General features: G+C 36.0%; 1 pseudogene; it reads right to left on the minus strand.

The window, feature by feature from the left end:
* Positions 1-2,229: 2,229 nt before the first annotated feature.
* On the minus strand, positions 2,230-2,991 carry LOC149188280 (UDP-N-acetylglucosamine transporter ROCK1 pseudogene; annotated as a pseudogene).
* Positions 2,992-26,257: the final 23,266 nt, after the last annotated feature.

Genomic DNA, 26,257 nt, shown 5'->3' on the forward strand with positions numbered 1-26,257 from the left:
CGGGAACAAACAATAGAGCTGAAGCTGTGGCATTAGCGGGTCTCCTCACTTTCAGCAATTTCCTTGATATTCCAAAACTGCAAATCTTCAGAGACTCTAAGGTAATTACGGATCATGTTCTATCAAAGCAACAAGTAAAAAACATCCACCTTGCGAGATGGTTGGACAGGATAGCAGCAATATGGAGAAACAGGAAGGACTATTATATATCCCATATAGACAGGCACAAAAACAAAAAGGCTAATGCCTTATCAAAATTGGGTCTATCCTTGCCCCAGGGTTCAGGGAGAATGCAGATAAAGGTGGACAACAATATCTACTAGATCCAAAATTTCCATCTTCAAAGCATATAGTGACAACTAGGGAAAATTTTGGTAAATTTTATTCCGTCTTAGGCATACAATTCAATTTCAAACAATCCTGGTATTTTCTTCCTTTATACACAACATTCTCTATAGTTTTTTGAAACATTTTTGAGCTCAATCTCATATGAGTTGCACACAGCCTTCATCAACTTCTGAGTGTATTGTGGAACTTTTGTGTCAGTTTCTCTGTGGAATACATCATCTGTCTAATGTTGTATTCACGCTGTTGCATAGTTATAATATGTAGTCATGGTATGTATCATCATGGATTATAATACAGATATTTAGTTTTTTCGTGCTAAAAGAATATAATATTTCTTATAACGTTTGATATGAAGTATAATGGTTTGTTAATGAAATTTCATCTTTGTAGTATTAGATGAATGTAGATGAATATAAATCAACACAATTTGATAACCGAGAAGAACAGATGGTACTTATAACTACAAACGAAACAACCACGAACACTCACAGGACCAGTTGGCGGCCCTCGTAGGCACCGTCGTTAGTCCGTAAATGAGTAAGGGCGTCCCACAGAAACGGCCAGGAAATAACGCTGAAACGCCGGGATTTTAACTGAGGTACGAATATGGATACGGATTCTCCTCCTCCCACGGATTCCTTTGGGAGGGAAGTGTGAAAGCTAGACACCTCTATTAATATAGATACCCATGCATCTGGACGAGGAGGACGGCAGAGCAGCATGGGCAAGGCGGTTTACAATCATACCTCGTAATCATAATCACATGGTAACGTGAGGAAATAAGCGAGGACATAAATGGGGTTATTTTTTATTTTTTTTTCATTTCCTTCCCTACAGTGATACAGTTGTGAAAGAGATTGCGTTTAGATTATATAATCTGAAAAACTTTTGAGGTATCTAGATGGTACATATTACACCATTCAAATTTGTAATTTTAAAATTTATTTATAATGGAATTAATAAGAAAATAGGTCGAAAAAAGGTTGTAATTTTAAAATTTATTTATAATAAAATTAATAAAAATCTGTCAAAAAAAACTCTAAAATTTAGAATAGTTAAAATATCATATCATAATATTATTTAAGACTTTCAAGTGGAAGTCTAGATGTAATCCAACTTATCAGGTAAAAGTGGAAGTTTATCTTTTAAAAGGTATATATTTTATTTTTTTATCTTAAAATTAAAATATTAATAGAGGTAAAGAGTAAAAGTGAAATTTTAGGAGTGTTTCATATGGTAAAAGAGGAATTTTGTTTTTTAAATGAAGTTTACTTATTTTATTTTTTATTTGAATTTTAAGTGATAATTTCTTGATAAATAAAACATATTTATCATTATAGAAATACAAATTACAAATAAATATTAATCCATAATAAACATGAAAACACTTATTTCATTATCAATCTTAGGTTGTTAAAATTAAAAATAAACCATAAAAATTAATTTAATTAAAACTTTTTTGGTTGGACACTTAATCCTCTAAGGGTAGGGTTGGTGTAGAAGCTGAATAGTCTAAGGAAGTCCAGGAGACTTTGGAATACGAAACCAAAGGTCATATGAATTTACTATAAATGTATATCATTTGTTAATAATAGATACTCTCTCATGCCTATCATTCATCTTTTGTTTCTATCGTGTATGTGTTTATCATGGTATCAGAGCTGCAGGCGAATTTCTGCCCTGCTCAAATTTGAGCCACTAATTGTGGCCTCTCTGTGAATATCAATTCTGCATTCCTACTGGTAAAACTGCCATTATTGTGTGCATGCCTATTTCATGTTGCACACTGTCTGGCTAACCTCTCTCAGCTAGATTTGTGTTGGGTTCTCTATCCACTGTCTCAAATAGAAAAAAAAGCACCTGCACTCCTACCTATTCAGCCTATTCTACCCATGTTCTGCATTTCTGCAGCCTGACACATCTGCCTTCTGCCAGCACAAATTCCTGACTCTGAACGATGGTGATTCTCTGCGCATGAATGAATGGCTCTGTTGAATATTGATGCTGCTCCGTTGCCTCCCTTTTCTTCACCTGTGATGCCCATTGACAGAGTGAGGATGCTAAACCCGAAAGCATAGATGCCGCTATTACAGGTATAATGCCAAGAAAAAATGCTTGCTCAGAATCAACTCCTTTGGAACCATGACCAGAGCTTTCACCAATGCTGAGCAGAAAGGCATCAATGATCAATAAAAATAGGGCTCCAATTTGTTGAAGTGACTGCTTCTGCCCCAAAATAAGGAACATGAAAAGTGCAGTGAAAAATAGCTTCATTTGATTAAGCATTGTAAAGGTAAGGGAGTCCATATTTCGATACGAAAGTTGCAACAAACTATTCTACAGAGCATAAATAGCTGCTGGAAGGCCTGAAGTTGTTAATGAACCTATAAAGGTCCACTCTTTGCTAAGTCTGCCCAAGCTACCTTCTTTTACCATAAGTATCAAAGCACATAGAACCTTTGCACGCTCTCAAATCAGTACAAAAGAAGTCACAATTACTCCTTTCCCGGTAAAGCGTTTAGAGAGTAGTGGTTGTGCACCATATTGCAGAGTCAGAAGTGTGAGATACAACCATATTCTGCTCTTGTGGCTTTGATGATCCTCACTATTCTGTTTTCTGCATGCCCTGGATTTGACCACCATTGCTGGACCTTCACAGCTCTAGAAAACATAGAATTACAGAGTCAAGTGTCTCTGCAACGACGATTTAAGCTTTCATAGTCAGCAAAGTACCAACCCATTTGTGTAGATTTCAACAATGTGATCATTGAATCAAATGTTCACACAAGTTCCATAGGAATGTGGTTGTGGTTTGACTTCATAATAACATCGATCTCCTAGCAAGTTGCAGAAAGCATCTCAACAAAGCTCTTCTTAACATGCTCTATTTTCAAACATGTCCCTCATGAAGCACGTGCAGATTTTGTTACCATCCCACCGAATAGAAGCAGAATCGAACGGATCTCATTGACTTGGATGTCAAATATAAAGGGTTTTTAAGTTGCGCGTGCAAGTTATCTGGAAGTTGAATTGCTTCCATGACCCGAGAGACTACTACTTCTTTCTCCTTGTGCCGATAGAAGAACCTGTAATGCGGCCACATAGATGTTGAGCGTAATATGGGTTCATAATACGAAGGATTGGCGGAACCAGTTGTTGTTGCAGATTTGAAAGCACCATTAAAATCAATACAATGTGCGCAAGCAACAACGAGTCACCCGACTGCTAACTCTGGCACTGCCTTTTGAAAGAGAAAACCTGGGGTTGCAATTCCTCCTGCCCTTTGGCCAAAGAGAGACCCACAAGCCAAGGATTCTCTCGACAACTTCTTTTTTCCTTCTACTGGAAGAAGATATGGACCAATTAAAGGACATGGCAGTCATGAAAGGTATCTTGCGCAAGAACAAATTGCAATTGGAAAGCCTCTAGGCTGGAGCCCGAAGCCTGAGAGATTAAGCTTCGTGAGTTGGTATCAAATTCTTCTTTTGTGACTTTTATTGCAACGATTTTTGTTCGGGTACCATAAAGCCTCGTTGAATATTTTAAAATTGTATACAATTTACCAAAACAGAAAGACGGTTCCAATACCTTCTCTTTGTGTTTTTGGCTGATGCAACTCTTGGGATTTGATACAACTGAAACTTAAAATTGGTATATCTTGGAAGGCCTTTCCAATGCACTTGAAACAAATTTATATTGAAAACAGTGATTAGATGTCATTTTCTATCTTTGAGGCCTTTAATTTTTGCTGAGACAATGGCGAAAATTGATAATTTGTTAGAGTTATTAAGCACTGTAATGTTGTCCAATGTTCATATCACAGTCCAAATTAGTAAAGACACTCTTAGAAATTTGAACTTGTCTACAAGATGCACAAGAGAAGATTGATTTTTTGTAGCTTGAATCAAAGCTACAACAAGAAGAGTTACAGAAGCATAGTCATCATTTTGAGCTTGTTTCTATTCAAAACATTGAAACAAACTCCCATAAGCAGCAAGTTGATCCAGTTCCCAATGAAGCAGCAAAGTCACATGCAGATGCAGAATTTCAGTATGCACTTTCCAACCCCATCATCAAACCTTGGGAAGAGCTTGTCGACAACAAGCATATAACTGGTCCTGGATATGACAAGGATGTGTCCTTTCATATTCCAGATTACTCAAAGCCCATTCAGTTTCAGTGTCTTGGATTCCTTCATGGCAGTTCACCTTCAGCTATTCTAGATTCTACTCCTCTTCCACAAAAACAACAATAGATTGTGAAATGCCAACACTATGATCGAGTTGGCCATGTGAAAGATCATTGTTTTGATCTTCATCCATGTAAGCACTGTCATAAAACCAGTCATTCTTCAAATAGATGCTTCAAAAACAAGCCTCGTGCAAGAACAAAGATTCATGTTGGATGGATCACTTCTTAGCAGTCATATGTCCAAACTTGTTCTAGAGTACTGAACAGTCTTGCAGTTGAGTTTTCTCCATCATCTCACCTTGTATCTGATAGGGGGGAATGATGGTCATCTACAAGCTTCAAAGCCACATCAAGCGAGCCTGAGCCATAACCTGCTATACCAGATTCAGAATTGTAGCGAGAGACAAAGATGCCCCTGAGCATGGCTTCAGTCGGTGATACCTTATCAAAGAATTGATAACACTTCCTCTAGCAGAAGACTTCAGCTTCTTGTTAGTTTCGGAAGAGTTCCAGGAATTGCATTAAGCATTCCACAGTTGTTGGTCATCCTTAAACCATCACAGGTTGAGAGCTCCTTTTTTAGGTTGAGGTTCTCCCTTTTATGCGGGGTGAGACCTCCCTTTATTGGTTGAAGGTTTCCCTCTTCAAAACATCAGAAGCACTTCCTCTAGCAGAAGACCTGAGCTTCATGCTAGACTTGGAATAGTTTTGGGAATTGCACTAAGAATTCGAGTGTTGGTGGTCATCCCTAAACCACCTCCCTTATACCAACATTTCAGAGAGCACATTCAACCTAGTGTTGCTATGCATTTTTGCACCTTTTTTATTACAAATCTCTTCTTGCACTCATACATAACCCTTTGGATTAAGGGGGGGATGCTGGACACCTAATCCTCCAAGGGTTGGTGTGGAAGTGGAATAGTCCAAGGAAGTCCAAAAGACCTTCGAATATGAAACAAAAGATCATATGAATGTACTATCAATTTATATCATTTGTTAATAATAGATACTCTCTCATGCCTATCATTCATTTTTTGTTTCTGCCATGTATGTGTTTATCACTTTATTTTGAATAATTATTATTATTAAGTATAGAAAGAATTAATATATAATTTAAATATATATACATTTAAAAAAACACTCAACAAAATTCTTACCCTTATTTTACTATTTGTAAATAGGTTTTGTTACAATACCATGTTTTATCAATACCAAATGCCCAAAAAACTAGAGCTAATAATTAATTAATGAATTAATTAAAAAACAAAATCCTACTTTGAAGTTAAATATAAACCTTTAATTTGTGTATATTATTATGAATATTCTAAAATATTATATGAAAATTAAATCTTTACTATCCACAGAATAACCACTGATAATTAAGTTAATATTCTAAATTTCAAAATTATATAAACATATTTAAATAATAATAATTTGGACTTTTAAAATTATAATTGTATTAAATTTTCTATAAACATAATAAATTTAAATTATTTACATAAAATCACATAATAATAGTGCGTAAGAAATCTATTCAATTTAACAATAACCTTCTTTCAAAAACCAAAGAAAACACAAATGAAACATACCATTTTGATGTGAGAAATCCATAAATATTGTTGATGCATAACATTTATAGGATGTTTCTATGAATGAAAACAGTTATTACCATGATCAATTATAGTATAATGATTTTATATATTTGGGGAATTTTAAGTGTTATAATAATAATAATAATAATTGACAAACTCTAATATCAAATAAAAAATATTAATTTATGACTAGTTTAATTGGTAATGGCCATGTTATTAGATGTTTTGTAAAGCATGAAACATGCAACTTAAAATTCCCTTACTGGTTGAAGGTTTTCCTCTTCAAAACATTAGGAGAACTTCCTCTAGCAGAAGACCTGAGCTTCATGCCAAACTTGGAAGAGTTCTGGGAACTGCACTAAGCATTCTAGTGTTGGTGGTCATCCTTAGACCACATCCCTTATACCAACATTTCAGAGAGCATATTCAGCCTAGTGTTGCCATGCATTTTTGCACGTTTTATATTACATCTTTCTTCTTGGACTCATACATAACCCTTCTAATTGGGAGGGGGGGATGTGGGATACCTAATCCTCTAAGGGTTGGTGTGGAAGATGAATAGTCTAAGGAAATTCAAAAGACCTTGGAATACGAAACCAAAGGTCATATGAATGTACTATAAATGTATATTGTTTGCTAATAATAGATACTCTCTCATGCTTATCATTCATCTTTTGTTTCTACCATGTATGTGTTTATCACTTTATTTTGAATAATTATTATTATTAAGTATACAAAGAATTAATATATAATTTAAATATATATACATGTAAAAAAACACTAAACAAAATTCTTACCCTTATTTTACTATTTGTAAATAGGTTTTGTTACAATACCATGTTTTATCAATACCGAATGCCCAGAGAAAACCAGAGCTAATAAATAATTAATGAATTAATTAAAAAAAACTACTTTGAAGTTAAATCTAAACCTTTAATTCGTGTATATTATTATGAATATTCTAAAGTATTATATGAAAGTTAAATCTTTACTATCTACCAAATAATCACTGATAATTAAATTAATATTGTAAATTTCAAAATTATATAAACATATTTAAATAATATTCTCAACAACAACAAATTGTGAAATGCCAACAATGTGACCGAGTTGGCCATGTGAAAGATCATTGTTTTGATCTTCATCCATATAAGCATTGTCATAAAACCAATAATTAATGAATTAATTAAAAAAAACTACTTTGAAGTTAAATCTAAACCTTTAATTCGTGTATATTATTATGAATATTCTAAAGTATTATATGAAAGTTAAATCTTTACTATCTACCAAATAATCACTGATAATTAAATTAATATTGTAAATTTCAAAATTATATAAACATATTTAAATAATATTCTCAACAACAACAAATTGTGAAATGCCAACAATGTGACCGAGTTGGCCATGTGAAAGATCATTGTTTTGATCTTCATCCATATAAGCATTGTCATAAAACCAATCATTATTTAAACAAATGCTTCAAAAACAAGCCTCGTGTAAGAAGAAAGATTCATCTTGGATGGATTGTTTCTTGGAAATGGGCATCAACAACCAAGAAGATATTTCAGTCATATGTCCAAACTTGTTCTAGAGTATTGAATAGTCTTGCAGTTGATTTTTCTCCATCATATCACCGTGTATCTAACAAGGGGGAAATGATGGTCATCTACAAGCTTCAAAGACACATCAAGCGAGCCTGAGCCACAACTTGTTATTCCATATTTCGAGTTTTAGCTAGAGACAAAGATGCCCTTGAGCATGCCTTCAGTTGATGATACCTCATCAAAGAAGACACTTCCTCTAGCAGAAGATTTTAGCTTCTTGCCAGTTTTGGAAGAGTTCCAGGAATTTCATTAAGCATTCCAGAGTTGTTAGTCATCCTTAAACCATCACAAGTTGAGACCTCCCTTTTCAGGTTGAGGTTCTGCCTTTTATGCGGGTTGAGACCTCCCTTTATTAGTTGAAGGTTTCCCTCTTCAAAACATCAGGAGCACTTCCTCTAGCAGAAGACATGAACTTCATGCCAGACTTGGAAGAGTTCTGGGAACTGCACTAAACATTCCAGTGTTGGTGGTCATCTTTAAACCAGCTCCCTTATACCAACATTTCAGAGAGCACATTCAGCCTAGTGTTTCCATGCATTTTTCCATGTTTTGTATTACATCTCTCTTCTTGGACTCATACATAACCCTTCAGATTAAGGGGGAATATTGGACACGTAATCCTCTAAGGGTTGATGTGGAAGCTGAATAGTCTAAGGAAGTCCAAGAGACCCTCGAATATGAAACCAAAGGTCATATGAATGTACTATAAATGTATATCATTTGTTAACAATAGATACTCTCTCATGGCTATCATTCATCTTTTTATAATTTAAATATATATACATTTTTCTTACCCTTATTTTACTATTTGTAAATAGTCTTTGTTACAATACCATGTTTTATCAATACCAAATGTCCAAAAATGGAGAGGTAATAAATAATTAATCAATTAATTAAAAAAAAAACTATTTTGAAGTTAAGTCTAAACCTTTAATTTGTATATATTATTATGAATATTCTAAAATATTATATAAAAGTTAAATCTTTACTATCCACCAAATAATTATTGATATTTAAATTAATATTCTAAATTTCAAAATATATTAACATATTTAAGTAATAATGATTTGGCCTTTTAAAATTATAAATATAACAAATTTTCTATAAACACAATAAGTTTAAGTTATTTACGTAAAATCACATCATAATAGTGTGTAAGAAATCTATTCAATTTAACTTTAACCTTCCTTCAAAAACCAAAGAACACAAATAAAACATACCATTTTGATGTGAGAAATCCATAAATATTGTTGAATGCATAGCATTTATAGGATGTCTCTATAAATGAAAATAGTTATTACCATGATCCATTATAATATAGTGGTTTCATATATTTGGGGAATTTTAAGTGTTATAATAATAATAATAATTCACAAACTCTAATATTAAATAAGAAATATAAATTAATGACTAGTTTAATTATGTTTTGTAAAGCATGTGACATGTAACTTAAAGTTCAAATCATTATTGGTCAAAGTGAAAAAAATGAGAAGGAGAAAAGCATTTATTTCTTGTAATAATAAGTTTGAGTTCTGAAATCTATATAACATCTTTATTCTAATTTTTTTTTTATATAGTTAAAATTATTAAACATATTTTAATTAACAATTACATGATACTAATTTTTTTTATATATTTAAAAACACATTTTAAATAATAATAAAAACTATCCTCTAATATAACAAAAAATTATATTATGGAATTTAAGAAAAAAAAACCAGTAACTACTTTGATTAAACTGTGCCCTCAACAAACACATTTTAAATAAAAAAACCACTGCAATCTAACGAGACGCTGTATCACCAAATTTTTAAACAAAACCCAGTACCATGATCAACCGTTTATTTAAACCAAAACGGATAAGCCGTAAAATGAATGAAAAAATTCACTGAGACTCAATCATATATACCTGAATATATAAGAAAATATCTCATTATAAACAAACTTACATGTTTGAAAACCAATCATATACATGATTATTATTCAATAATACATGAAGACATCTCAATGTCGACACAATCACTTCACTGGAGGCCAAAGATCACTTGGAACTTCTACTCAACACAGTCTCTATCCGCAAGGCGAAGGGGCCAGCATTGTTGGGTATTTTTGATGGGGAAAATACCAAAAACCAAGATTCAAACACACAAAGGCAATGCTTTATTTTACCTCCTTAGGATCTTTTTGTGCATAGACAGCTTAAATTTTTTTTTACTGAGGAACAAAGTATTTCACCACCATAAAAAACATTCTATTCATTAAAACCTGATGCAAAGATTTACCACTGTAAAGTCCCTTTTATATTCACTGCTGTGAAAAACAACTTACTGCTGTAATAAAAGTTTACATAAGTTTACTGGTGTAAATAAAAATTACACAAGCTTACAAAAATTCGTTCCATCATTTTCTTTATGCACTGCTGTGCAAAACCACACATGGTTTTTCTTACTCCTCTGTTTTTCAATGCCTCACAAAACATTACAAAATATATTTGTGCACTGCTGTGCATACATCCTCTGGTTCTCCACGCTGCTGCTGCGAACACCAGATGTATTTTTCTCCCATGTGCCATGCATAATTAAAAGTCAACACACTCAAAAAACAAATATACGAGCTCCTCTTTTTTTTGTATTACATTGCATTAAAAATGACCATACCTATCTTTAAATGCTACATACCTTTTACATAAAGAAACCTACGTGCTATATAAAAAATATATATATTGTAACGTGCCCATACTCATATTAAAAAGGGCCACCAAAATCTTGTACCAACATTAACTCTTTCACCTACGACGGTCAACCAAAAAACTTTCACTCAACATTTAATATTTGCCGTATGCAGGTTTGGAGCAGCTTTGGTTGATCGACGGTGGAGAGCGATGGAGTAAATCCGACGGTGGAGAGAGATATCGGAAGCCCTCACTTGAGTGAACGATAGCTCCCGATATGTCAGAGTTGCTTACGTCAGGCGAGAGCCACGTGCCTGCACCAAAACGCATCGGAGCCAAGAATACGGAAACAACCTTTCCGGAAAAGCGGTGCAATATGCTTCTGGGCGGTTTTGTGGTTTCGTTCGGTGGTTTTTGGGCTGCGTTGAAATTATAACTTCAACAAGCATTACTCTGTAAAAGCCATTTTTATTCTGTCCACATTGTTAAGGTTGCAAGCGAACCAGAAAACTTATTCAAATATATAGCAAACGCATTAGAATATTTGACTACTGATCTAACATTCTGCTATACAATCTAACGATTATGATTTTGATGATTTTCAACCATGGGCTCAGCAGCCTTTCCCTTTCCTCTACCAACAGGAGCGACGGAAGCAGCGAGACCAGTAGGAGGCACATCGACCGTAATGTTAAAGGAAACCGTGAGATCAGATCTGCCCTCCAGACGACGCCGGGCATTCACACAACCAAAAGCAAAACGTTCGAGGCCCTCATCTTTCTTAGAGCGAGAAAAAATCAGATGTACGAATACACCGATTGCTCACAGTATGCATGAATGAGTCGCATGTCATGCGGGCGCGTGTTATATCTATCTATCTCCGGCGCATGTCAGGGCGTAATAAATTTTTTATAGTGTTGGATTTAAGAATCGCCAAAATGTTTCACGAAGGAAGTCTACTCCTCCCTCATTTGAGGGAACAAAAGTCTAATTTGATGCTACAGCATGATCTCGTGACTTTGATCTCCTACGTAGTGATCCGGTAGACCTTATTCGTTGAATGCACCGCAATTATCCCCCCGTTAGTTAAAATCCAATAGGCCAGCTTCACTTCTTTATTTTTTTCTGGCTTTTCCTTGGATGGAGAGGTCTTTCATGGGTACGGGTCAACTTTTTTCGACCTGCTTGACAGACACATTGTGCGGTAGGTTTCGATAGCGCGACTATGTTAAATGTGTCGCTAATGCTAAGCATGCTCAATGATAGCGTGAGTTATCAGCTTCCACTTAAGCGATGAAGAATCCATACATCTAGATCCGATGAAGAATCAAACCCCGTAGAAATCGACCATGCACCTACAGCTAATTTGAATCTGTACAAGCGATGTGTGTATGTCTGGTGTAAATGAATTACGCCAGCTATGAATTTGTAAGGAAGGCATATCGACCCCTCTGTAATTGTTTGTCTACATTAGAAGATGTAGATAATATGTCGGTTTATGCCGGGCATCATGTGGTGGAAATGCAATCATAAAAAGGTCCATAGTTAAATTCCAAAAGGCCACCAAACCTGTACATCCATATCAGGAATCTCTCGTGGCCAGAGTTCACGTGTTGCGAAGTTTTGTAAGTTCAGTTGAAAAGATTCCCGTGACGAAACGCTATATAACAAGGCGATTCCTAAATTCAACACTATAGAAAATTTATTACGCCCTCACATGTGCCGAAGATAGGTAGATATAACACGCGCCCGGATGATTATAGGGAAAAAAAAAAAACGGCGTGTTACAAGGGGTTATCTCGGCGCATGTTAGGCGCAATAAATTTTCTATAGTGTTGGATTTAGGAATCGCCATATAACAAGGCGATTCCTAAATCCAACACTATAGAAAATTTATTACGCCCTGACATGCGCCGGAGATAGGCAGATATAACACGCGCCCAGATGACTATAGGAAAAGAAAAAACGGCGTGTTACAAGGGGCTATCTCCGGCGCATGTCAGGCGCAATAAATTTTCTATAGTGTTGGATTTAGGAATTGCCATATAACAAGGCGATTCCTAAATCCAACACTATAGAAAATATATTACGCCCTGACATGCGCCGGAGTTAGGCAGATATAACACGTGCCCGGATGACTATAGGAAAAAAAAAGCGGCGTATTACAAGGGGATATCTCCGGCGCATGTCAGGCGCAATAAATTTTCTATAGTGTTGGATTTAGGAATCGCCATATAACAAGGCGATTCCTAAATCCAACACTATAGAAAATTTATTACGCCCTGACATGCGCCGGAGATAGGCAGATATAACACGTGCCCGGATGACTATAGGAAAAAAAAAAACGGCGTGTTACAAGGGGCTATCTCCGGCGCATGTCAGGCGCAATAAATTTTCTATAGTGTTGGATTTAGAGAAAATTTATTGCGCCTGACATGCGCCAGAGATAGCCCCTTGTAACACGCTGTTTTTTTTTTCCTATAGTCATCCGAGCGCGTGTTATATCTGCCTATCTCCGACGCATGTCAGGGCGTAATAAATTTTCTATAGTGTTGGATTTAGGAATCGTCAAACATTTTCATGTAGGTTGTGGTTAGGGTAGTTAAATCTTAATTTTTTTTATTTTTTTTTTTTCTTTTTTAGGTTAATTGAGACGATTGTATTATTTAAGCAAAACAAGATTACGTGGTTTTTAATATATAGTTTAATTGCTGAAATTATATTATTTCAGAAAAACAAGATTACCTGGTTTTTTATAAATATTTCCTTAGGGTATATTTTTCTTTGTTACTCAGAGTTCAATTTAGAATAAAAAACACTTATAGAATCCCTATTACAAAGCCCCATACAATAAATAGCATGCATACCACCTCCCTCGAGGGCCCATTCAACCAAAAACAAAGAACCCAACATAATGCTTCACTCCAAAGTACACGGCATACAAAGCATAACGCTTCATTCTGAGTATAACCTAGCATACAAAGCATAACCTAAACATACAAAGGATACTGCTTCGCTCCAAGTACCTCACCCATTAAACAAAAGAGAGAGATTTCCAAATTCAATCCATGCCATGCTCAATTGTACCCAATCAAGTATTCTCGTTATAGTGAAATTTACATAAAGAAATAATATGCATTACAAAACTCATTATTTAAAATGTTGGAAGTAATGCTTTCATGTCATGTGTAGTTGTTATTAGGAGTTACGAGGAGTCAATAAAGAAGTTCTTGTTTCCAATGTGTGAGTTGTAATGATAATCTAATTGTGTTGAAGTAGGTAATTTGTCTCTTATATATTTGTACTTGTGGTGATCAATAAAACATCAAGAGTGATTTATGTTGCGTGTAATGGTTCTTTGCTCTCTCTTTTATTTTTCTAATTTGGTATCCAAGTAGATTAGATTTGGTATCGGAGCCGATTCTGGCTTGACTTCCTCAAGAGAGGGCCAGAAAAATGTGAGGGAAGCCTTCAGTTTATTTCTATGTAAATAAATAGGGTAAGAAAGTGTTTGATTTTAGTGTTTCTGTGTGTAAATTTATTGTGGGTAGATCTAGAGTCCAAGCAAGACTACTGGGCATAATCGTGAGAAGAAATAAGGGTGTGAAATCATTGTCCAAGAACACCATTCATGTGCTGTTGTCAAAGGATTACAGTGATCAAGGCGAAGTGTGGTGATTTTCTTCATAGCTATTAAAAGATGCTCACAAGTCATTTTCTTCACCAATTCAGAAGTCCATATGCCTAGATCTACTCCCTACAACTTCGTGAACAAGTGCTCCACAGATCCGGCCCACCTCTGCTCCGTCCCGCTCTCTTGTCCCTTCCAAAGTAGATTAGTATATTAGAAATGTAGAGATTAGATTTGGCCGCACATAAATGTCTTCATGAGGGGTCCGCAGAGCTAAGGCATTAGTGGAAAGATGCAGAACATGGGCGCAAGATTTGGAATGTGAGCATCCTCTTCTCTGCCTTGTTGTTGTTCTTAGATTCAGAGTTTGATGTCGTCACATCTCTGCACTATGTTTGTTGCCTCTCTGTACAATGCAGTCTATCAATGGGCTATGACTCTCTTTACAATGATTTCTTCATAGCATTAGTCTCATCTGTCCATGCATTTGCTGAAGAACTCAAACCCCATCAGAAAGCACTCCTATAAGACAAGTCAATTATTTTGGATCATGCCACGATTGAGCATAATCTTCTGAGTGCAAGCAAACTTTATACAAATATGAGTGTTACTGTTCTCCGTGGATCTATTGCGGGCTTGGAGATGGATGGCTCTGGGATTCTCTCGAATCTACTACGTAAAGAGGATTTGATGATGGGAAGTTAGAGTATTGACAAGAATGGAATGAGCACGGATCAATAGGTTTGTGGCACATGAGGTCACTAAGTTGTGAGAAATTTGGAAGAGTGTAGGCCTCCCTATAGATGCCCATGATCCAACGGGAAGGAGAGTACAATGTGCTCTGAATTACCTCTCTATGGCCAATGTCTTGTGTAAAGTTACAAGGACATGTTGCACCGTGTTGTACTGTGTGAAAGTAGATACTTGGGTTGTGTTGAAGTTTTGAAGCCAAGAGTGGTATTGTGTCAAGGACCTGACTGCTACGTGTACCTGTCTTATGAATTAATGTTCAGATATTATGCAACCTTCAAGGATTGAATTAAATTTTTTTATTGTGGCAACCAATGTCTTGTATGTACTTATAGTGGGTCAATGTTGAGTAAAAAGAAATGTGAGAGATTGTGTTGGTGTTTGTTCTTTTTTAGGGTTGGTGGTTCTTAAATTAGAGGCCCCGGTGTCCAAAACATCAATTCTTGTGTGTCTTTATTGGTTATAAATAGGGTTGGTGGTTCTAAAACTAGAAGGCCTCATGTCCGAACATCAATTTTTGTAAGGTCAAGTTGTTTGATCAACTTTTGAACACATTCAGTGTCTAGACCTCCACCCTATCAACTGACGAATGGACGAAAGTAAAACATCCGACAAATGGCGGTTGGTGCATATGATGGTTCATTACTTGACGACTCTTATTGCGGAAGCCCCGACCAACCGAGTTGTGAATATTGTTGATCGTGCAAAGTTCATCAATAATGGTGAGAGGTGGTTGCATTTTAAATGGAGGTCAAGTGACAACTTAAAGATGTGGTGGTGAAAGAGCAGTGTTTGTGAGATTCGAGAGTGGATGTAGGTTCTGATGAAGACTAGTGAGACAAATATTTATTTATTGTTGTAATATGTGTTTTTAGTGTTATCCATTTAAGCATTAAGGGAGGGTGTTGGAAGTAATGCCTCCATGTCATGTGTAGTTGTTGGTAGGAGTTACGAGGAGTTAGTCTAGAAGTTCTTAATTCCAATGTGTCAGTTGTAACGATAATCTAGTTGTGTCAAAGTTAGTAATTTGTGTCTTATATATTTGTACATGTGGTGATATAAAAAAGATCAAGGGTGATTTATGTTGTGTGTAATGGCTCTTTGCTCTCTCTTATATTTTTCTAATTTAAAATACCAACAGATCGATGAGTTTGCTAATGACCAAACCATCTGTAGTTGTATATATAAAATATTCCACGAGACAGGTACCAGAATATTTACCACGACCAGGAACCAAGATATTTACCATGACCAGGCACTTGGACCACGATATTTACCATGACAAGCCAAAATCCCACAACCTCCAAGAGCTCTAAGTAAAATTAACATTAATATGGCCATGAAACCATATCGTATTGATTACACCTTAGACATACCAAAAGATTTGCAAGAAGATGAATGCCCTCCAACATTAATCCTACTCTAAAGAAGAAATTGTTATCGGTGCATGAGCACTTGAATCGGGGGATCTATAAGATCTCCAATATCATAATCACTCACTATGTAGCACTCTACACTATCCCAACTAGAATAAAGATTATGGAGGAAAAAACTCTGATTTCGAAGCATTCTTTTAATGTCCTCAATAGGGGAGAATACATTATAAATCTCCACCTCAATGTCCTCCACGAAGGATAAGAAATTATGTTTCTCCACCTCATTAGCTTTGAGGACCAATCTTAGAAAGGTAAGCATTTGCTAATGAAAAGCTATTGAAGTCAATAATTGTTTTTTCCTACCCTGTTGTACATAGGGTTAGGAACCCACTTTGAAACTTCACCATGTAGCTCACAATCTGAGTGTGAATGACAATCCATCCCATCTTAGGTATCTAACACCCATATTTCCTTTCCCAACCCTTACAGAATAGCATTAAAGAAGGTGGCAATTGAATCATGGACAAAGTGTCTGGCCCTTTGTTTTCGAGAGAGTTGTTACCACCCGTTGCCACCACCCATATGTGTTTGCATTTCATTCACTAACTAGTAGGAACTGGTACAATAGAGAAGGAACATGTATGGAAGCCACTAAAAGTCCCACTACATATGAAATAATGATAGAAAAGACTAGATGCACAATCTTATGAACCTGACCGTAAACCTACTAAATAGTCACCATATGTCAAGAAAAATGGATCAAAACCTACTGAACACAAAGGTGGGACAAGTAGAGACTCACCACCCTCAACAGACAACCTATGACATGGCACTATGAAACATATGCCCCAAATTTGCCAAAAAAATAACATAAAACATAGATTTTCTCAGAAAGAACACAAGACCCTAGAGGCAATACAGAGACAAATTTGCACAACCAACAACTAGACAACTTAGCACAATGTTGAAGGACTTCACTAGAAAGAAAATATACAACTTCAAAACAACAAAGACATCAAAAGTCAAGGCACCCAAAAGACCCAAAATCTAAATGATAATACCCCAAAGTACAATAATTTCCAATCACCATTGAAACTCTTCCCAGAACTTAATTTAAATACAGTGACATACTAACCAAAAGATTTTTAAATGTCCACTGAAACTAAAAAACCAAGAACTCTGAAAAGCTAAGAACTCAAAATTTACACAAAAGAGTACAACTTACACTCTCACCAACCCATTGATGAGAAAAAAGCTTTGCAATTGAGAGTAATCTCCCGCGCTATTAAAATTACTTTGCGGCAAACTCCTAATGCAAAAAACCAATATCACACTTTCCATAAAGCATATCTCCATAGAGAAAGAAAAGCTAGTAAAGGGAGGTAGAGGGCCAACCCTCACCTCCACTCCCACATGCTCCTACAAGATACAAAACCTTGATGATAACACCCATTTAAAGATTCAAATTGTAGTATTGCATTTGACTATGATCAAGCTCATGTTGAGCCCCTCCGTGATTTTAATTCACATTACATTTGGGAGGTGGTGATCATAACCCTCAACCATCCTGTCCCATTTCCAATAACACCCCCATTGGGGGCAGTTTCCTCTTTCTCCAGCAAGCTCAGAGGAGTCTCTGCCCATTAGACCTATGAAGATATAGGGCAAATCTCATATAACTCTAATTCTTGAGATTGGCATCCAAAATTGGCCATGAAATCTATAACCAAGTTTCCTAATATTCTATTGTTAAGTATGATAACAATTCCAATTTTCTTATCAATAAATGAATGCTCCCGATTATACCTTCCAACCTTCAATTTTTTTCTAATTTACGCAGATGTTGATCATTTATCAATTTTTGGGTGCAATCGATAATAGTCTCACTTGTAATAAGTGGAAACCTTCTCAAATGGTTAACTGAAGCCCCCTTTCCAATGCCTGTAAATCCACCACATTATTTCTCGTCAATCCACAACTCTATTAAAATACCCTCAAAGTTAAAGAATTACAATCTCTAAAGACACCTCTAAATACAACAAGCCTAGAGTTTCATTTCGAAGGCACATCAAAATATAATTTTATGAAACCTCTCAGTGGAGGATTGGAAGAAAATTGTGATTGACCCTCAATGATTATTTGCATGGGAAGCATATCTTCTGATCTAACTCCAATTTATTAAAAATATATGCATCATTGTTATCCCCATTCTAATCATTAGCCATCCGAGAAACTGTTAATATTGATTCCCTGATATTTTGTTTTATCACTTCTTTAATTACCTAATAATTCCTTCCTCTATTCCTTAATATTATGCCATTACTCTCCTTCCACATATACTAGAGAATAAAGATTCCCACCAAGGTCTAAGCATATTGATGATGAGATTAAAAAACAAGGATGTATTCCATTAACTTCGGGAGGACTTTATATGATCTTTATTCTAACTAACTTGTTCAAAAATGTATGGAGGAAGATACCATATATCCTCAATATAAGAACAAGAGTTTAGAAAGTGCTCGAAAATCTCTTCCTTTGAATTGGAGAGAAAGAAGAGGGAAGATCCTTCAAAACCCTGCTTTCTAATATGATCCCAAGTGAGAATTTCTCTACCAACTAGATTAAAAGGGGTACATTAGACTAGAGCATTTTGGACCATATCTTCTACCAAATTAATTGTTTTTCTAAAATTATAAGATCTCGAAGAAGAGAATATGCTTCGCTTAAGATGAACATACCTATAGGGTTCAAACCCCATCTCAATTTGTCTTTTTCTTGTGTAATTCTTATCCCTCTTTCCATCAATACCTTGTTTAGGATATTGCACAACAACTCGAGGGGAATACCTCCTTTAGCATATTGCACAACAACTCAAGAGAAGGCCAATCATCTTTGAATTTCAACGACTTCCATAACAATGAATCCTTGTCAACTTTCTAGTAATCTGCTACCCTCGTACTTCCCATTCCTATGGCGAAAGCATGCAAAGTACATAGTTCTTCCCTCATTCAGTCATGGAAATTTTTTCATGTATCATCCCAATATAATGCAATTTCTCCATTTATACTCTCCAAAAAAACATATTTTTGCACAACATTTTAGTTCTATTGAGCTCACTTCCATAGGACATATTTTGCTATGTTAAAATTAAGTATGATATGTTAAAATAAGTATGATATGCTCCTCTTTAGATGGAAGTACGGCATATTTCCTTGCCCATATTTCAATAATTCATCTCCCTCTAATGCCCATATCCACCATAATTAATTTAGCACAAGGGGATCTCATTAATATTTATGGATCTTCCAGCCCAATCCCCTTTCCAAATTCCACATACAATGTTTCGCCCATGCCCGAAATGATCGTTTCCTCACATGATTAGACCCCCAAAAGTGCACTACCAAGCAAAAACACAACCAAAAGCAAAAAGGTTCGAGGCCCTCATCTTTCTTAGAGCGAGAAAAAATCAGATGTACGAATACACCGATTGCTCGTACTCTGCATGAATGAGTCGGATTGAGCCCTTGTTATAGGAATAGCCCTTGTGGAGCCCTTGTTATATAGCGTTTCGTCACGGGAATCTTTTCAACCGAACTTACAAAGCTTCGCAACACGTGAACTCTGGCCACGAGAGATTCCTGATATGGATGTACAGGTGTGGTGGCCTTTTGGAATTTAACAATGGACCTTTTTATGATTGCATTTCCACCACATGATGCCTGGCATAAACCGACATATTATCTACATCTTTCTAATGTAGACAAACGATTAAATAGGGGTCGATATGCCTTCCATAGAAATTCATAGCTGGCGTAATTCATTTACACCAGACATGCACACGTCGCTTGTACAAATTCAAATTAGCTGTAGGTGCATGGTCGATTTCTGCGGGGTTTGATTCCTCATCAGATCTAGATGTATGGATTTTTCATCGCTTAAGTTGAAGCTGATCACTCACGCTGAGTTACTTGTATCATCGACCATGCTTAGCATTAGCGACACATTTAACATAGCGCGCTATCGAAACCTACCGCACAATGTGTCTGTCAAGCAGGTCGAAAAAATTTGACCCGTACCCATGAGAGACCTGTCCATCCAAGGAAAAACCAGAAAAAAATAAATAAGTGAAGCTGGCCTATTGGATTTTAACTAACGGGGGATAAGTGTGGTGCATTCAACGAGTAAGGTCTACCGGATCACTACGTAGGAGATCAAAGTCACGAGAACGTGGTTTTTTATATATAGGTTAATTGAGAAAATTATATTATTTCAGCAAAACAAGATTACTTCCTTTTTTATGCATATTTCCGTAGGGTATGTTTTTCTTTGTTACTCAGCCAAGAGTTCAATTTAGAATCAATTTTTTAATGCATATTTCCTTAGGGTATATTTTTCTTTGTTACTCACCCAAGAGTTCAATTAGAATCAAAAACACTTAGAATCCCTATTGCAAAGCCCCATACAATAAATAGCATGCATACCACCTCCCTCGAGGGCCCATTCAACCAAAAACAGAGAAGCGAAGATAACGCTTCACTCCAAAGTACACGGCATACAAAGCATAACGCTTCATTCTGAATATAACCTAGCATACAAAGCATAACCTAACATACAAAGGATAATGCTTCGCTCCAAGTACCTCACCCATTAAACAAAAGAGAGATATTTCCAAATTTAATCCATGCGATGGTCAACTGTAGCGAATCAAGTATTCTCCGGATAGTGAAATTTACATAAAGAAACAATATGCATTACAAAATTCATTGTATAAAATGTAGGAAGTAATGTTTCTATGTCATGTGCAGTTGTTATTAGGAGTTACCAGGAGTCAGTCGAGAAGTTCTTGTTTCCAATGTGTGAGTTGTAACGATAATCTAGTTGTGTTGAAGTCAGTAATTTGTCTCTTATATATTTGTACCTATGGTAATCAATAGAACATCAATAATGATTTATGTTGTGTGTAATGGTTCTTTGCTCTGTCTTTTATTTTTCTAATTTGGTATAAGAGTCAATTAGATTTTGGTATCCACGCTTGACTTCTTCAAGGGAGGGCCAGAAAAACGTGAGAGAAGCCTTGAGTTTATTTCTATGTAAATAAATAGGGTAAGAAAGTGTTTGATTTTAGTGTTTCTGTGTGTAAATTTATTGTGTGTGTAGATCTAGAGTTCAAGCAAAACTGTTGGGCATAATTGTGAGAAGAAATGAGGGTGTGAAATCGTTCTCCAAATCGTTGTCCAAGAACACCATTCACGTGTTGTTGTCCTAGGATTACAGTAATCAGGGCAGAGTGCGATCATTTTCTTCATAGCTATTAAAAGACGCCGACAAGTCATTTTTCTAGCCAAATCAGAAGTCCATAGGCCTGGATCTACTCCATGCAACGTCGCGAAGAAGTGCTCCATAGATCCGGCCTATCTGTGCTCTATCCCGCTCTCTTGTCCAGATGTAGAGATCAGATCTGGCCGCACATAAATATCTTCGTGAGGGGTCCGTAGAGCTAAGCATTAGTGGACAGATGCAAAACATGGGCGCAAGATTTGGAATGCGAGCATCTTATTCTTTTCCTTGTTTTTGTTCTCAGATTTGGATTTTGATGTCGTCACATCTCGGCACTATGTTTGTTGCCTCTCTTTACACTGCAGTCTATCAATGGGCTATGACTCTCTTTACAATGATTTCTTCATAGTATTAGTCTCATCCGTTCATGCATTTGATGAAGAACTCAAACCCCATCAAAAAGCACTCCTATACGACAAGTCAATTGTTTTGGATAGTGCCACGATTGAGCATAATCTTCTTAGTGCAAGAAAAATTTATAAAAATATGAGTGTTATTGTTCTCCGTGGATCTATTACGGGCTTGGAGATTGATGCCTCGGGGTTCTCTCGGATCTGTTGCATAAAGAGGATTTGATAAAGGGGAGTCAGAGTATTGATAAGAATGGAATGAGCACGGATCAATAGGTTTATGGCACATAAGGTCACTATGTTGTGAGAAATTTGGAAGAGCGTAGGCCTCCCTATAGACGCCCCCGATCCAGCAGGAAGGAGAGCACAATGTGTTCTGAATTACCTCTCTATGGTCAATGTCTTGTGTAACGCTGCAAGGACATGTTGCACCGTGTTGTACTGTGTAAGAGTAGATACTTGGACCGTGTTGAAGTTTTGAAGCCACGCGTGGTATTGTGTCAAGGAACTGATTGCTATGTGTACCTGTCTTATGAATCAATGTTCAGATATAATGCAGCCTTCCAGGGTTGAATTAAAATTGTTTGTTGTGGCAACCAATATCTGATATGTACTTATAGTGGGTCAATGTTGAGTAAAAAAAAATTGTGAGAGATTGTGTTGGTGTTTGTGCTTTTTTTAGGGTTGTTGGTTCTTAAACTAGAGGCCCCGTTGTCTGAAACATCAATTCTTGTGTCTTTATTGGTTATAAATAGGGTTGGTGGTTCTTGAACTAGAAGCCTCGGTGTTGGAAAAATCAATTCTTGTAAGGTCAAGTTGTTTGATCAACTTTTGAATACATTTAGTATCCAGACCTCCATCCTATCAACTAACGAATAGCCTAAAGAAAAATATCCAACAGATGGTGGTTGGTCCAAAGGATGGTTCATTAATTGATGACTCTTATTGCGGAAGCCCAGACCAGCCGAGTTGTCAATATTGTTGATCGTGCAAAGTAAACCATATCGTATTGATTACACCTTAGACCTACGAAAATATCAACAAGAAGATGAGTTCCCTCCAACATTAATCTTGCTCTAAAGAAGAAATTATTATCAGTGTATGAGCACTTGAATCGGGGGATCTCTAAGATCTCCAATATCAAAATCACTCACAGTTATGTAGTTCTCTACACTATCCCAACTAGAATAGAGATTATGGAGTAAAAACCTTTCATTTCGAAGAATTCTTTTAATGTCCTCCACAAAGGAGAATACATTATAAATATCCACCTCAATGTCCTCCATGGAGGAGAATAAATTATAAATCTCCACCTCATTGTCTTTGAGGACCAGACTCATAAAGTTAAGCATTTTCTAATGAAAAGCTAATGAAGTCAATAATTTTTTTTCCTATCCTGTTATACGTAGGGTTAGGAACCGGGTTTGAAACTTCATGACTTAGCTCACAATCTGAGTGTGAATGACAATCCATCTCACCTTAGGTATCTAACACCCAAATTCCCTTTCACAACTCTTACAGAATAGCATTAAAAAAAGTGGCAATGGAATCATGGACAAAGGGTGTGACCCTTTTTGTCCGAGAGAGGCGTTACCACCCATTTGCGTTTGCAATTCATTCACTAACAAGTAGTAATTGATATAATAGAGCAGGAACATTTATGGTAGCCACTAAAAGTCCCACTACCTACAAAATGAAAAGACTAGTTGCACCATATTGACAACCTAGCCATAAACCTACTAAATAGTCACCATATGTCAAGAAAAATGGTTCAAAACCTACTGAACACAAAGGTGGGACAAGTAGAGACTCACCACCCTCAACAGACAACCCATGACATGGCACTATGAAACACATACCCCAAATCTGCCAAAAAAATAACATAAAACACAGATTTTCCCAAAAAGAACACAAGGCCCTAGAGACAATACATAGACAAATCCGCACAACCAACATCTAGATAACTTAGCACAATGTTGAAGGAATTCACTAGAAAAAACATATACAACCACAAAACAAAAAAGACATCAAAACTCAAGGCACCCAAATGACTCAAAATCAAATTGAAAACACCCCAAAGTACAATAATTTTTTATCAACATTGAAACTCATCCAAGAACTTTACTGAAATATAGTGACAGACTAACCACAAGCTTTTGAAGTGTCCACTAAAACTAAAAAACTAAAAACTCTGAAATACTAAGAACTCTAAATTTACGCAAAAGATTACAAATAACATTCTCACCAACCCATCGATGAGCATAAAGCTTCGCAATTGAGAGTAATCTCCCACGGTATTAAAATTACTTTGCGACAAATTCCTGATGCAAAAAACCAATATCACACTTTCCACAGAACATGTCTCCATAGAGAAAACAAAATGCTAGTAGAGGGAGGTAGAGGGAAAACCCTCACCTCCACTCCCACATACTCCTACAAGCTACAAAACGTCGATGATAACACCTATTTAAAGATTCCAATTGTAGTCTTGCATGTGACTATGATCAGGCTCATGTCGAGCCCCTCTATGATTTTAATTCACGTTACAGTTGAGAGGTGGTCAGTATAGCGCTCAACCATCTTGTCTCATTGACAATAACACCCTCATCGGGGGTAGCTGCATCTTTCTCCAGCAAGCTCAGAGGAGTCTCTGCTACATCTTTCTCCAGCAAGCTCAGAGGAGTCTCTGCCCATTCAACCTATGAAGATATAGGCCAAATCTCATATAAATCCAATTCTTGAGATTGGCATCCAAAATTGGCCATGAAATATATAACCAAGTTTCCTAAAATTCTATTGCTAAGGATGATAACATATTCCAATTTTCTTATTAGTAAATGAATGCCCCTGATTATACCTTCCAACCTTCAATTTTTTTCTACTTTACGCAAAGGTTGATCGTTTATAAATTTTTGGGTGCAGTGGATAGTAATCTCGGAATCTCCATGAAATTGTAGTAAGTGTAAACCTTCTCAAATGGTTATCTGAAGCCCCCTTTCCAATGCCTATAAATCTACCACATTATTGCTCGTCAATCCACGACTCTATTAAAATACCCTCAAAGTTAAAGAATCACAATCTCTAAAGACACCTATAAATACAACAAGCCCAGAATTTCCTTTCGAAGGCACATCAAAATATAATTTTATGAAACATCTCAGTGGAGGATCGGAAGAAAATTGTGATTGAACCTCAATGATTCTTTGCATGGGAAGCATATCTTCTGATCTAACTCCAATTTAATAAAAATATATGCATCAATGTTACCCACATTCTAATCATTAGCCATCTGAGAAACTGTTAATATTGATTCCCTGATATTTTGTTTTATCACTTCATTAATTACCTAATAATTCCTTCTTCTATTCATTATTGTTATGCCATTACTCTCCTTCCACATATACTAGAGAATAAAGACTCCCACCAAGGTCTAAGCATATTGATGATGAGATTAAAAAACAAGGATGTATTCCATTAACTTAGGGAGGACTTTATATGATATTTATTCTAACTAACTTGTTCAAAAATGTATGGAAGAAGAGACCATGTATCCTCAGTATAAGAACAAGAGTTTAGAAAGTGCTCAAAAATCTCTTCCTTTGAATTGCAAAGAAAGAAAAGGGAAGATCCTTCAAAACCTTGCTTTCTAATATGATCCCAAATGGGAATTTCTCTACCAACTAGAGAAAAAGGGATACATTAGGCTAGAGAGTTTTGGACCATATCTTCTACCAAATTAATTGTTTTTATAAACTTATAAGACCTCGAAGAAGAGAATATGCTTCACTTAAGATGAACATACCTATAGGGTTCAAACCCCATCTCAATTTGTCTTTTTTTTGTGAAATTCTTATTTCTCTTTCCATCAATACCTCCTTTAGGATATTGCACAACAACTCGAGGGGAAGAGAAGGCCAATCATCTTTTAATTTCAACGACTTCCATAACAATGAATCCTTGTCAACTTTCTAGTAATCCGCTACCCTCATACTTCCCATTCCTATGGCGAAAGCATGCAAATTACATAGTTCTTCCACCATTCAGTCATGGAAGTTTTTTTCATGTATCATCCCAATATAGTACAATTTCTCCATTTACACTCTCCAAAAAAACATATTTCTTCACGACATTTTAGTTCTATTGAGCTCACATCCACATCCATAGGACATATCCTTCTATGTTAAAGTTAAGTATGACATGCTCCTCTTTACATGGAAGTAGGTCATATTTACTTGCCCATATCTACCATAATTTAGCACATAAAACTCTGATTAATACTTATGGATATCCCAGGCCAAATCAGCTTTCCAAATTCCACATACAATGTTTCGCCCATGCCCGTAATGAGTTTTTCCTCACATGATTAGACCCCCACCACACAAAATACCTCCAATTAGAGATAAGTAC

Source organism: Pinus tabuliformis, chromosome 3_1, assembly GCF_031772625.1.
Source record: "Pinus tabuliformis cultivar Carrire ecotype Pingquan chromosome 3_1, CPIR1, whole genome shotgun sequence".
NCBI classification, from domain to species: domain Eukaryota; kingdom Viridiplantae; phylum Streptophyta; class Pinopsida; order Pinales; family Pinaceae; genus Pinus; species Pinus tabuliformis.